Here is a 10581-nt window from a genome sequence, read left to right as displayed (position 1 = left end):
CGGCGTGATCGATACACACTGAAGAATGCTTTTATGATCTTGGGATTTTGAATATTTATATTTGACAGAATACTTAAACTATTTATGCCTTGTTTTGAATGGAAATAATTATATTTTAAAAATGAAAATTTTGTTTGAAAATTTGCGTTGTTACAAAAAAGGGTAAAATAATCATGAGCAAAAACTTGATAAACAAACATACATCATAGATCTAAGGGTTCTTAAGTTAAAAAGGTGAAAAACAAAACCAAAGAACCTTACAAGTGTCTTTTTTGCAAAAATAACAAAGATTGGGTGTAAATTGTGAATTTTCGGTTTTATGGGGGTTATAAGTTGTTTATTAGTATAAAAGCTGGTTTTTATGAAAACCATACTTTTCAAAGGGTAAAAAACGTAAAATTTGGCATATTGGGCTTTAAATTGGGCCTCAAGAGATTTTGGGCCCAAGGTTGCGAAAAAAGGAAATCTTGAGGGGCTGAAATGGAAAACTTAACAAACTATGAGTCTAAAACGTAAATAAACTTTTTCAGGGGTTGAAAATGAATTTATTACTAAATTAGACTAAAAATGCAAAGTTTTTGATTTTAGGGTCAAAACTGTAAAACTTACGGTAATTGTTCCAAAAATGTAAATTTTTGCAAATAAAGGCTGGAAATGACAAATGCAATAGTTATGGACTGAAATTAGTATTCAAATAAAGTTTGGGTGGAAAATGTCAATAAAAATGGTTTAAGGACCAAAAATGTCAATTTTCATAAAAAGGGACTAAAACTGTCATTTTTATAGGAAAAAGGTGCACAATGGTTAATCTAAATTTTTTTTGGGCCAATTAAACTATTATAACTTTTGGGGTTAAAAATATCAAGTTTATAACACATGGTTTTAAAATATATATATATATATATATATATATATATATATATATATATATATATATATATATATATATATATAATAAAAACTTCGTTATATATCAAACGTTAAAATATTTCATTATTGCGAATAAACATTTAACATACCACGAATACCAACAATACAAACTTAAACTCGATAAAACATAAGCGATTCAAAAGTTGGGCTCAAATACCTTCTATACGTGCTATTGGGCCTTTGTGGACCAATATCATGTTTATTGGGCCCGATATATTCACACATGTTTATTGGGCCTCCTATGACCCAATTACATGTCTAAGGGACCCTCAATGGCTTTTACATGCTATTGTACCTCAGTGGCTCATTGACATCGTTAGTAAGGTCCAAATCAAACATATTCATGATGGGCCGACGTGCTCGTCTCGTACCCGACAACCTATAATAACATACGTGATTAGTGGGCCTTTGCTGCCCTCATCTCTTCATTTGTTAGGCTTATCTTTGTTATTCAAGTAAACATAAAATTAGGTTGATAAACAAGGTTATTCAAATTCAGTTGGATTTAGTGGGAAATAACGGGTGACACTATTAAGTGTCGGTCGTAGTCTGTAGTTATAACCGAGTCTCCTGGAAAGAGAGCGAGAGTTTGTGTATAGATCTATACGGGGGTGACTCCCCCACACCTATGATGTTCGTTACAGTTAGACTCGGCCAGTCTAGGGCGAAAAAAATCTTAAATCAATTACGACATTCGCTAGAATGTCAAGACAGACGAACTAGACATTATTATGCATGGTTATAACGACTCACATAGAGATCCAACACCATCTAAGTAATCAGGGGAAAAATATTCATTCGTTGTGACGATACAATAATACAAAACTATCATACTATTTATATCGGAAAACATCGGGTTTTTCGGGGGAACAACGTTATTCACTCCTATACACAACAACTATAATACAATAATCAATTTTGAATAAAAATCACTTTTACTTGTTTTGAAATCACATACACATGCACTTATGGGATCATCGCAAACATTTTTTGTACATAAAATATCGGATTTTCTGGGTTTTACAAACGGTACAAAATAATTTTATATCAAACATGCTTATGAACTCACCAACATTATATATGTTGACATTTTCAAAATAACTTGTATTCTCAGATATCAGATAAGTTGAAGAACAATACAAAGTGTGTTAGGATGTTATGTTTTGAAAATTATCAAACAATTTATGTTATGTAATGTTTAAACAATGTACTTGATGTGAACAATGACAATTATACTATGTAATGTTGGTGATGTATGTGTTGTTCATGTATATTCATTGTGATGATATTTCAATTTAAGTCACGCGAGCCCTCGGACGTTTCCGCTGTCTGGTTCGGGAGTGTGACAGGTTGATATCAGAGCTTTGTTTATAGTGAACTGGCATATCTAACCTCACATTGATATGCAACTATAAACCCAACGAGGGACTAAATAACTCTGAACAAAATAAATAAAATATAATAATAAAACACTTTTATTTGTACGACTTAGGAAAATGAACATAATACCAAATCAAATAAGATAATCCTGACATCTCGGTTAAGCCAGGACTGTTCATAGTTGTATTAAGGGGCGAATGTAGCCTGATCAACTACATTTCCTCCAGAATACAACTATCACATGCCATGGAGTGACCGTGATGGTCGGTAAACCTAAAACATACCCTTTTGATTACCACGAAGAGAACATCAAACTCAATTTATATAACAACTAAAACATCTTAGGAGTAATAGTAGTTTATACACACTCCTACAGACTGTATGGTCGGTTTCCATCATCCTGGAGATCCGTATTTGCCCAACCAGGGGAATAACGGATGGCTGGAAGAGGAGTCTGAAGAAGAGCTTGAAGAAGACCCCGAGGAGGAGTCCGAAGAAGAACCTGAAGTAGGAGTTGAGGGCCGACCTGCCGAGCCAGTGGTAGACTTGGAAGAAGAAGAAGCCAAAGAAGACTCAGAGGGGGAGTCCAAGGAAGAACCCGGTGACGACGACGACAATGGCGATTCGGATGCGGAGTCCGAAGTCATCAACCCACCCTAACTGATTAGGGTGCCCGCTCACCGGATGGGACCTACTGGCCCCACACCTCCATGGGGAATTGATATATGGTGATGGAGCAGACAGCAGGGACAGCGACACCCATACGGGATGGCTAGGGAGTTCTATGGTATGAGAGATGGAGGACCAGCTGACTGGGCACTTCCTGTTATGGTGAGATGGTTGCGGAATACTGGTGACCTAGCCCAGGGTACTGTCGAGCAGTTGAATCAGATGCGAGCCCGCAGTGGCGAGAGTGGAACGAGAAACTCAGGAGGTAATCCATAACTTTCAGGTACGACAGGTAGTTTGGGAGGAACAACTACGAGCCACAGAATGACAGGTGGTGCGTCTTCAGGGCGCGTCCATGTCATCAGCCCCACCACCCGACGCATCCTAGATCCCTCCGGACCAGTAGACCTCCCTACTAGTGTTAGGTTTCTTTTGTACGCACTATATTATGCACCATTGACTCTATGTTTAAGTGATTACACTACTCATAGAGTCGTTACGCTGCCAAACTTTGTACCCTTTATGTATGCTCTTTCGAGCAAATTTTCATGTATTAAAGTACGTATATTATTAGTGGAAAAATATGTGTTCTATCGTGATGTTGTTATCTGCTATGTGTTATATTTCCATGTGGTATGTCAATATGTAAAAATTTCGTAAGTATATACTATACACCTAGTTCATAGGCCCACAAACTCACAAAAATTATAGGCACTCAACATCTTTCCGTTCCATGACATAAGGATGCCTCAGCGACCCACCCGTGGAAACCCCGAGCCGATACCAAAATCAACTCAGTTGCATTTCAAGCAGTTGTATCTGCTGCATTCACAACGACACTAGCGCAGATCCACAATGGAAACAATGGTGGAGGCAACAGGCAAGGGGCTGGAAGCTCAAACAACGGAATGAACCAGGGGCCTACCAAGACATGCTCCTACAAAGATTTCACCAACGCCAAGCCACAAACCTTTAATGGCACAGGGGGAATGATAACCCTAAAGAGACGTATTGAAAAAGTGGAATCAGTGTTCGAGATATGTGATTGACCCGAAGAAGTCAAGGTGAAGTTTGCAGCATGCACATTTGTTGATCAAGCTCTCACCTGGTGGAATGGACATGTGGAGGCCATGACTCTTCCCGTAGCCAATGCCATGCCGTGGGTGGAATTGAAGGAAATCCTGATGGCCGAGTACTACCCGCATGGCGAAATTCAGAAAATGGAACAAGAGTTATGGAACCTCACAGTCTGAAACTCCGACATCGATGCTTACATATCAAGGTTTAGCGAACTGTCTCTGTTGTGCCCTGGCATGATTACTTCGGAAGGGAAGAAAATCGAACGATTCATCTGGGGATTAACCTCCCTAATTCAAGGAGAAGCGGTTTAGGATCCCGTTGTCACTGGTACGTTTCTCCTAAACCACACATATGCATGCATCCTGTTTGATACTGGGGCAGAGCGGAGTTTTGTGAGTAATAAATTCAAATACTTGTTAAAACAACAACCCCAGAAGCTTAATGAAACCTTTACGGTGGAAATGGCTAATAGGAAAACAGAATCAACTGGGGAAATCTACGTAGGATGTACCCTGACCTTAAATCACCACGTCTTTCAAATAAACTTGATTCCTGTAACTATTAGGAGTTTTGATGTGATTATCAGCATGGACTGGTTGAGCCCCCATGATGCCGAAATTATGTGTCGTGAGAAGGCTGTTCGCCTTCACCTCCCTAATCACGAAACCCTAATTATATACGGAGACAAGCCCAGTATAAATCTTCGTCTTATCTCGTGTATTAAGGCACATAAGTGTCTACAAAAGAATGATTTGGCATTTCTGACTCACATTGTGGATAAGTCCAAAGAAGAGGTCAATATTCGAGACATTCCAGTAGCTTACGATTTCCCGAATGTTTTTCCTGAAGATCTTCCGAGGATACCCCCAAAAAGACAAGTCGAGTTCCGAATTAACCTTGTGCTGGAGCTACACCCATTGCCAAATCACCCTATACGTTGGCTCCAGCGGAGATGCAAGAACTGTCAAGCCAACTTAGCGAACTCTTGAGCAAAGGATTCATCCGACCTAGCTTCTCACCCTGGGGAGCTCTGGTCCTCTTTGTTAAGAAAAAGGACGGGTCCTTTAGGGTGTGCATCAATCACAGAGAACTGAATAAGCTCACTATCAAAAATTGCTACCCACTTCCACGAATCGACAATCTATTCGACCAGCTTCAAGGAGCAAACTACTTCTCTAAGATAAATCTGCGATCCGGATATCACCAACTTAAGGTCCGGGAAGAGGATATCCCCAAGACTGCTTTCTGAACTCGCTATGGACATTATGAATTTGTTGTAATGCCCTTCGGTCTAAAGAATGCCCCTGCCGCATTCATGGACCTATTGAATCGGATCTGCCGACCATTCCTCGACAACTTTGTCATTGTTTTCATCGACGATATCCTAGTCTATTCTCGAAGCAAAGAGGATCATAGCCGACACCTCCGACAAATCTTGGAAACCCTACGAACCGAAAAGTTATACGTAAAACTCTCTAAGTGTGAATTATGGCTCCATAGCGTAAACTTTTTAGGTCATGTTGTCAGTCAAGAAGGGATACATGTAGACCCTTCTAAGATCAAAGCCATTGAATGATGGGCAGTCCCAACGACACCCATGGAAATTCGTCAATTTTTGGGCTCGTAGGCTGTTACAGAAGATTCATTTAGAACTTCTCTAAAACAGCCAAGCCACTTACCATGCTTACACAAAAGGGCGTACCATTTGAATGGACGGAAAAGCAGGAGGTTGCCTTCCGAACTCTGAAACGACCACTCTGTAGTGCACCAATACTATCATTGCCAGAGGGAATTGAAGACTTCGTGGTTTACTGCGATGCTTCGAATCAGGGTTTAGGCTGTGTACTCATGCAGCGTGGGAAGGTGATAGCTTATGTGTCCCGACAACTAAACACACATGAGGTGAATTATACCACTCATGATCTCGAATTGGGAGCTGTAGTTTTTGCCTTGAAGATTTGGAGACACTACCTATATGGTACAAGGTGCACCATTTTCACCGACCACAAAAGCCTCTAACACATTTTAAATCAAAAGGAGTTGAACATGAGGCAGCGAAGGTGGGTTGAGTTGCTAAACGATTATGAGTGCGAAATCAAGTACCACCCAGGCAAGGCTAACGTGGTAGCTGATGCCTTGAGTCGGAAAGAATACTCAAATCGTCGTGTGAAGACTCTTTCAATAACCATTCAATCCCATCTGTCCTCGCAAATCAAAGCAGCCCAGTTCGATGCCATGAAGGCAGAGAACAAAACAAGCGGAGCGTTACGAGGAATGGAAAAGAACTTCGAAGTTAAGGAGGACGGAGCACATTATTTCATGAACCGAATTTGGATCCCTAAACTTGGGGGATTCAGATAGGTAGTCATGAATGAAGCCCATAAGACAAAATACTCCATCCATCCAGGTTCAGATAAAATGTACTTGGATATCAAGCAACATTATTGGTGGCCTAACATGAAGGCAAAAATTGCCACCTGCTTTAGCAAATGCCTTACTTGCACTAAAGTGAAGGTAGAATATCAGAATCCCTCGGGACCATTACAACAACCGGTAATACCCGAGTGGAAATGGAAAAGGATTACTATGGACTTTGTGACCAAATTAACCAAGACTATAGAGGGATTGGATACCATATGGGTAATAATCGACAGGTTGACAAAATCCGCTCATTTCCTGCCAATAAAGGAATCATACAAGATGGAACGATTGACAAGAACCTACATCAAGGAAATCGTGAGACTCCACGGAATACCAATATCTATCATCTCAGATCGGGATAGTAGATTCACTTCACGCTTCTGGCAATGGCTTCAGAAAGCTATGGGAACACAACTCGACATGAGCACTGCGTACCACCCACAAACGAATGGTCAAAGTGAGCGAACCTTTCAAACGCTTGAAGATATGCTTCGCGCATGTGTGATAGACTTTGGAAGGTCGTGGGATACCCACTTGCCTTTAATTGAATTTTCGTACAACAACAGTTATCACTCAAGCATCAAAGTTGCTCCTTTTGAAGCATTATATGGGGGTAAATGTAGATCACCATTGTGTTGGGCTAAGGTAGGTGACAGTCAGCTAGCAAGAGGACAGACACCAAACAATGCATTAATAGGACCATAAATCATACGCAAAACGACAGAGAAGATAATTCAAATCAGAGCTCGACTACAAGCATCACGAGACCGACAGAAGAGCTACATTGATAAACGGTGAAAGCCCTTGGAATTTAAGTCGGGGATCAGGTGTTGTTAAAGGTCTCTCCCTGGAAAGGGGTGATTCATTTTGGGAAGTGGGGAAAACTAAACCCACGGTACATTGGACCATTCGGGATTCTTGCCCGAATCGGTCCAGTGGCTTATAAACTGCAGCTACTTGCCGAGCTCAGCAGTGTACACCCAGTGTTACATGTTTCCAATTTGAAGAAGTGCTTATCCAACGAAACTCTCGTTATCCCATTGGAAGAAATCGAAATCAACGAGAATATATTGTTTGTCGAAGAACCGGTTGAAATCATGGACAGGGAAGTGAAGAGTACTAAACAAAGTCGCATCCCGATTGTGAAAGTTCGGTGGAACACAAAACATGGACCGAAATTCACATGGAACCGCGAAGACCAGATGAAGCAAAAGTACCCTCACCTATTCTCGCATTCTCAAATCTAGCTTCAAAAAGAATTTCGGGACGAAATTCCCTCTAACGGGGGGATGATGTCACAACTAGGAATTCTAATGCTTTGTAAACATTAAATAAGGATAACATTGTAACTAAAACTTGAAAGCATGTATGATGCTTATTCAATGACAAAAAATTCCATCAAACACTCTATACAAACACTCAAATAATCAACAGAAGGTTGGAAACCCTAGAAATCCCGGTTTAAGTCCAATATGGACTGGGATTTCCTTATTGGGACTAATGGACCAATAAGCTTCCAATTTGACTATTTTGGGCTTAGAACTCTTAAATGGGCTCTCATTGGACCCACTATCATGAGACTTAACCTTTTTGGGCCTTATAAGTCTAAAATGGACTAGTTTACCTTTAATGGGCCTTGTTGGGCCATGACAAATCCAATTAGCCTTAATGGACTCAAATCCATTCTTTTATGCAAGATTTGGGCCGTGAACTACTTTAAAGGCCCAATGGGCCGAAAACCATCAAATTGGGCCTCATATTATGGGACTCAAGCACAAAAGGCCCAAACCATTCTTTTCCTTTTCCCTCTCTCGGCCCAAGTAGAAAACAAAAAAGGGAAATATCGGAAAACATCGGGTTTTCCGGGGGAACAAATTATTCACTCCTATACACAACAACTATAATACAATAATCAAATTTGAATAAAAATCACTTTTACTTGTTTTGAACTCACATACACATGCACTTATGGGTAGGGGTGAGCACGGTGCGGTTTTAGGGCCAAACCGAACCGCAAACCGCAAGGTGCAGTTTTTGAATTCTAGAAACCGTTGGGTGCGGTTTTTCCATGGTTCGGTTTTGCAGTTTTTAAGTGCGGTTTCGGTTTGTACCGGTTTGGTGTCGGTTTTAAACCGAGTCAAACATATGGTGCGTTTTCTATGTTCACCTGTATGATTTTTTTTTAACCGTGGTGTTCATGTGAAGACTTATGATTGAATGACAAGCTGTCATTTTCTATGTTCACATGTACGATTTTAAACCGAGTCAAACATATGGTGCGTTTTTTATGTTGTTTACTTGATCACTTCATTTGCAAACTATATTCCCAAACTCATTTTTTTATTCAATTTGTGGTTAGAAGTTACAAACTTGCAAGTTGTAGCTCACATAGTGTTTATACTTTACACATAATCATTAAGTCACAAACACGAAGTGACAAACTCACATATTAAACGTAATACCTAATTATTAATTACCGTCAAGTTCAACATATAATATATGTATAAATTAGAGTTTATTAGTTTTTTAAATAATATGCATAATTGTATAATATAAATTAGTGATTTGTTTTATTGTTAATAAGCTTGCGGTGCAGTTCGGTTTTGGTGGTCCGGTTTCTAGATAAAAACCGCACCGCACCAATAAATTCGGTTTTTCTAAAAAATAAAATCCGCACCATTGGTTTTTGCGTCGGTTTCGATTTTTCGGTTGCGGTTTATTCCGGTTTTTTACGGTTTTTCTTTTATCGGTTCGGTTTTTGCTCACCCCTACTTATGGGATCATCGCATCTTTTCACAAATAGTTTTTGTACAGAAAATATCGGTTTTTCTTGGTTTTACAAACAGTACAAACTAATTTTATATCAAACATGCTTATAAACTCACCAACATTATATATGTTGAAGTTTTCAAAATAATTTATATTCTCAGGTAACAGATAAGCTGAAGAACAATACCAAGTGTGTTAGGATGTTATGTTTTGAAAATTCTCAAACAATTTATGTTATGGATGTGTAATGTTTAAACAATGTACTTGATGTGAACAACGACAGTTGTATTATGTAATACTGGTGATGTACGTGTTCTTCATGTATATTCATTATGATGATATTTCAATTTAAGTCACGCGAGCCCTCAGACGTTTCCGCCGTCTGGTTTCGGGGGTGTGACACCATTCAAGTCAATGAAGAAGTTTTTCATAAGATGGCTAACAGGTACAAACTTGCCACTAGCAACTTCGACTAATAAAGCATTATCTAGTCTATCGACATGCAAAGCTAGTTTTCAACCAAATTCATGTGAAATAAAAGGAGTAGTTGACTCCAGAATCAAATAAAATTTGGGTAGGCAATTTGTTTACAAGAAAGGTACCTGAAGCGACATCAGCTTCATCCTTCGCAGCTTCCAGTGTTATTTGGAAGGCTCTTGCCTTCGGCTTTGGTGGAATGTTTGGTTTTGTTGCGTCCTTCTTTTTCGGATAGTCTTTCAGAATGTGCCCTTCCTCGTTACATCCAAATCACATCCTCTTGTTGGACGGACACTCGTTGGCATAATGCCCAGTTTTCCACATTATTATCAAGTCACTTCCTCACTACATTTCCCATAGTGCTTTTTCTTGCACTTTTCACACCATTTCACTTCGCCTCCTCCTTTCCCTCCAAACTTCTTTGAATTAGACTTTGAAAATTTACTTTTCTTGTTGGAACCTGAAGTTCCTTCAATCTTTCTCTTTTTGCCAACTTCAACCTTGCTGGTGGTTCTCCCCTTGATCATATCCTCAACAGACTTGGCAGCCCAAATAGCTACCTCTAGAGTAGGTGCCTGACGTACTGGCACAGCGTACTCCCATGGAAGTCCTTTTGCGTACCGGTCAACTTTTGTCAGCTCATATGGGACGATACGCAAAACAAACTCCGTCTTGACTGTGAAGGCATTAGTGTATTCATCAACTGACATGTTGTCTTTCTTCCATGTCATAAATTTGTTCTCCAACTCCAGCATATTTTGGGCCGAGCAGAACTTGCGCTTGAATTGCACCAAGAACTCTGCTCAAGTCAGTTGCAGTGGCTCATTAGGGCTTAGGGTCTTCCCTAGAGTGTTC

This window comes from Lactuca serriola, chromosome 4 (genome assembly GCF_051521515.1).
Source record: "Lactuca serriola cultivar US96UC23 chromosome 4, Lser_US96UC23_V15, whole genome shotgun sequence".
Classification (NCBI taxonomy): Eukaryota; Viridiplantae; Streptophyta; class Magnoliopsida; order Asterales; family Asteraceae; genus Lactuca; species Lactuca serriola.
The sequence above is the reverse complement of the archived record's forward strand: the minus strand, read 5'-3'. Positions refer to the sequence as shown.